Source organism: Daktulosphaira vitifoliae, unplaced genomic scaffold (assembly GCF_025091365.1).
Source record: "Daktulosphaira vitifoliae isolate Bord-2020 unplaced genomic scaffold, ASM2509136v1 Scaffold_1, whole genome shotgun sequence".
Lineage (NCBI taxonomy): Eukaryota > Metazoa > Arthropoda > Insecta > Hemiptera > Phylloxeridae > Daktulosphaira > Daktulosphaira vitifoliae.
The window spans coordinates 59,103,764-59,109,338 of NW_026099572.1; the positions used below are offsets into that span (position 1 = coordinate 59,103,764).

Here is a 5,575-nt window from a genome sequence, read left to right on the forward strand (position 1 = left end):
ATTTCAATCTATAAAATACAAAATTTTATTCCTCATAAAATATTATGTTTAATGATATAAAATTCTCAACTTACGTGTTGAGCTAAAATTGTGTTTAAAAGTTCTTCTTTTTTAAATTATAAACTTTAGAAAAATATACTTTTCTAAACCAATATTTTGTTCTGATTTCAATTTTACAATTAAATTTTTTCCATCATCACTAATTTTTGATATTATTAAATATAATTTAAAATCAAGTATTATATATATAATTTTGTTTATCCTGTATTATTAATTCTAATGACTTCAATTTGTTAAAGTTAAAAATTGTATATAAATTGAATAAACTAATATTTTATGGCTCTAGTGTTAAGGTTTATTATTATAAATTACTGCCTATATAGACAGCATTTTTTAATAATAATTAATTACCATGGATACTTTTAATTTCCCCATTGCTGTTTATAAACAACTGTATTATAATATACAGACATCATTATTCATTTTGTAAGGTGGTATAAATCACTTGACAAGTCTTACAATTAGTATTTAATGAATATAATGAAATTTAAAAAGACATTTTATAAGAACTTACGAAAATGTACACAATTTTTTAATAAAAAGAAAAGTACACAAGGTAAACCATATTTGAAATTTATTTAGAGGGAGAGGCTACAGTGATGGGATCACCGATTTCAAATTAGTTATATGAATCTAATATGCATTGAATACAATTACACTTTTTAATTTTTTCACTAATGTCCCCCTAAACGGCGATAGAATATTTTGAATTAGCTTAAGTAGCTCTTTTTATACAACGATGAGCATTGTTAACTATTGCTCGATAGAAAAATTGATTAATTGATATATAAAATTATATATATTATAAAAATCACATTCTTCTTCTTCTTTTTCCTCGCCATTATCCCAACTACTTGGGTCCATCACTCTTATCCTAAATCTCCACTTAACACAATCTCTCGCATCATTTTCGCACACATCAGCAGCCCAAATATAAAAATAAAAATCAGACAATTTATTACATAAATTAACATACTATATATAGGGCTATTTAAACACAATTATTTGACTGATGTTCAACAAAAAAACATTATAATACCAAGTATGGTGACACATAATTCTTCTAATGTTTTTAAGTCTTTCGAAATTTTTTCAATTAACTACATATATATATATATTCAATATCAGATTGTGCCCTCGGTAAAACGATATTTGTTTGCGTTAATCTATGCAGAGTGATTTTTTTATCATATCCCACTCAATTACTTGCAGAATAATAATAATTTAAACATTTTTTTTTTTTTATTATCTTTAGTTACACATTATTCTTGAATTTTTAACTATGTAATACTTTTTAAGTTCATCCCTTATGCCTTGGAGGGGGGTCAACTTTGTTTTTTTAAATGGTAACACATATTTTTAATTTAATAAAATGTTTGAATTTTTAATTTAATAGTAAATGGCATTTGAATTTTTAATATAACTTTATTAGCTTATTAGATATAAACATTTAAAGTTTCAAAATTTTGAGTTAATATACATGTATAATACACATGGGATTGTAAATACAGGTAGCTAATTGGATTTTTATGACATTGCTGTCTCAGTCACGGATTGTTTATTATCAATTATGATTATCAATAGATATATTTTCTGTATTGTCAGTTAGTGTATTTATATACTCATAACAATGTGTCTTACTATAATTGATAATAACAACGCTGTGTATCTGCTAATATCGATGTTATAAAAAACCAATTAGCTACCTGTATTTGTAATCCCTTGTGTATTATACCTGTATATTAATTCAAAAATTTGAAACTTTAAATGATTATATCTAATAAACGAATTAAGTTATATTAAAAATTCAAATGCCATTTACTATTAAATTAAAAACTCAAACATTTTATTAAATTNTAAATCTGTTACATCCACTAGAAATTTACGGCAGTCATCATGTGAATTGTTTACCATAAATATTTGAGATCATATGAATATAATATACATTTACAGTGTTGGAAAATCAAAGTCAAATGTATTTACTTATAAATCTATAATTTATTTGTTTCACTTGAGTCTATTGGATTACATTGTAATAATTTTATAGTCATATCGTTAAACAATTTTTTTTTTTAGGGTTTTCAAAATGTTTGTTTGTAGAAAAGAACACTTTTCAGAAAAAAATACTCTAGAAGTTTTATTGAACATTTCGGAAGCAATTAAAAATGCTTGCGAAGAATTAAAAAATGATTTTAAAGAAATTAAAAATTGTTTAGAAGAAATAAACAACGATTCTAAAGCTATTAAAACGACTTTAGAAATTATTCAAAATTCTATTGATCTATTCAAAAAAGATTTGGAGAAGTTTATAAAGTCCTAAAAAAATGACGGGAAGACCGAGTCAGAATCTTGTTCGTGTTATAAATTTGTAATGGGTGAAAAATTAAAGATGATAATTCAATAGCTCCCTATATTGATATAACATCTGAATTTATAACAGATAATAGAAATATAATGGAAAAGAATGAGGCTGCAATGTCTTGTTGATTGGAAGAGCATATTTTAGAATTTGAAAATGGTAAAAAAAATTTTTTTTGGTGCAAAATATTATGTCATATGACTTAAGTGACAATATTTATTTCACTTGAGATTTATTTTCCTATATTGTAATAATCATATGAGCCGATTGCTACCTAATTAAATTTATTAGGGTCTTCAAAATGTTTGTTAATAGAAGAGGATATGTCTTCAATAAAAACTACTAAAAAGGTTTTGTTAATTGCTTCCGAAGAAATTAAAACTACTTCCGAAGAGACAAAATACGCCTCGGAAGCTACCAAAACCAATTCAGAAGTGATTCAAAATTGTATTGACCAATTCAAAAAAGGTTTGGAGGGATACATTTGTTCCTATAAAAATGATGCAATGACCGAATCGGATTCATGCATGACATCTACATTTGTTATGGGCGACCAGATTAGTGTTGATAATTCAACTGATCCTTTTACTAGTATAGCATCTGAACCCGTAATAGAGGAAACTCACTAATATGTTTGGACTGAGGTGACACGAATAAGTTAACACATGGGTGTCTAGTATACAACTGTTTTATTTAACAAACGTTACCACCGAGCAGCGATAACAATTCCGACAATAACCAGTTCAAATACATATCTATCTTGTCTCTCTTTACAAAACAATAATTTAATACAACTAACAATAATAATAATTAAGCACGATAAGTTACACATTGTATTGCAAATATTTTAAGTAAGAAACAACAACAACAAAAAACAATCAATGAATCAATGTTAATTTAATATGTACAACTATATAATAATTACTATTATATTTATTTATTTATTTTTAAACATTTATTTTTTTTCTACTCTATGTAAGTCTCTTTGAGCCAACTGCGCTTAATTTTATTTACATGAACTATTTTATGTTTACCCCCAACTTCAACTAAATACAAACAAGATCCTAATACTTTTACTATTTTGCCAATTAACCACTTTTGACCTTTCTGATTATTTTTAATCAAAACATTATCATCCACTACAAACTTATCTACAACAGGAGATATAACGTTTGCTGTATTATTATTACACTTTATGGATGGCTTAAGTATAGATAAACGAGTTTTAGACTCATAACTAAACATCAATTCCGATGGACAATAACCAGTAGTCGTTGTAGGTGTGTTTCGATAAAAGAATAATAACTTATCGATTTTACTTTGAATTCTTTTATTATCTTTTACCCGATTGTTCGTTTTTTAATGCCGAATAAAAATAATTAGAAAAAAAAATTGTAAGTCCAAAATTCATTGCGTAAAGTCCATAAAAAACTCAAAAATATGGTTAAGTTCTACGAACACTTCAGTAAGACAAAACAAATTTTTTTTTTTAATTTTATTAATATTTGTGTGTATTTTAAGAGGAAAAAATTTTTTCCACTAATGTTTAAAACTACTACCTTTTTTTTAGATTATAACGTACGCTAGAATATACGATGTACATAAAAATAAATGAAAATATCGTCAAATTTTACTTTTTCCTTTTTACATTTTTTTGTGGCAATGTTTAATGTATCATTATATTTAAGTTTAATTATTGTTTGTTTGATTATAGTCTTAAGAATTAAAAACGTAAAAATATAATGTTAATAACTTTTTTGCTAATATAAAATTTTATGTACATGAAGTTATAAATTTAGGGTCAAATGCATATATTTCATAAGTATGTAGTATCACATTTTAATACATGTAATAATTAATACTTATATTTAATAAAATATATCACCAAATCAGTGTTTCCCCGTGGATGAGTAATAAAATAATACCCTTACACAAGATTTAACCTCCCTCTTACGCATTCCATAAAATGACCACGTAAAAGATTCTATCACATTAACCAATCAAATACAGCAAAAAATATTTCAAGAATCTCACCAGAGATCGCTAAACCAGTTTTGCGGGCTATAAAAAGGCCATTTTCCCCCAAATTCGGGTGGTTCCTCTGTGCTTGGTTCTATTACAGTGGTTATGTACGATTTCTGAACATCCCTCTAACGGACACTGGAACGCCCTGCCATTCTATCTATGCATCTCTACGGCTCTCTGGAATACTCAACCAAGATACAAAAAGTGAATGTGTGTGAGTTTATGTTTCATTATTAGTTACAATTCTATATGAAATCTACATAATTTTTACCCTCTTTCGTAATTACTGAAAATATTATACATCTTATTTTCGGTCGAATACTTTTGGTGATATAAATATTCTAACACATATAAAATATTGGTGTTTATTTATTTCTTTTTATTTACATTTATATTCATATGTATATAAGCATATTCTAAGGTAATTAATTTGATTGAATTGTATCTACTACTTATTGAAGGGCCACAACCTGGCTGGACAGGGTAATAGTACAATAATATCATAATTAGGATTTTAGTTAACCACAAGATTTCTTCATAGTGTCTCTCCACTTATCGACTAGCTAGNACAAGATTTCTTCATAGTGTCTCTCCACTTATCGACTAGCTAGTCTGATCTCTGCCACAGTGCGGGCAATCGGAATGTAGGACACTAACATAACTTATCGTGCATAAATCTATAGTACAGTCGCATCTAACCTAGGTCGTCCTACAGGTGATTGAAAAGAAGTAGGCCACATATCATAAGGTTCTTTGCATAAAGACAAAGATATTATTTGAGATCTCGCGTTGGTATATCCAGCTACGAAATACAAATAAATCAGAGTCGAAATATTATACTAAAAACTAATATTTTACTAATATATATTTATAACTAACATCATACTAAACAACTAAAAGTGTCTCTCCACTTATCGACCAGCTAGTCTGATCTATGCCACAGTGCCGGTGATCGGAGTGTAGGACACTAGTATAATCTATTGTGCAAAGAACTGAAATTGAGCTCGCATCTACCCTAGATCACCATTTGGACGACTGAAAAGACGTAGGCCACTTGGAAATAGTTTTGTTGCACAGGACAGTTATGTTGCTTAGAAGTTATTCATTTGCTTTATAAATTATTAAATAATA

At 27.0% G+C, this 5,575-nt stretch overlaps 1 protein-coding gene across 5 annotated transcripts in view; it reads right to left on the bottom strand.

Annotated features, from left to right (window-relative positions):
- Positions 1-5,575, bottom strand: part of LOC126909105 (E3 ubiquitin-protein ligase NRDP1-like) — a 46,318-nt gene that overhangs the window by 22,549 nt on the left and 18,194 nt on the right. The window lies entirely within an intron of this gene.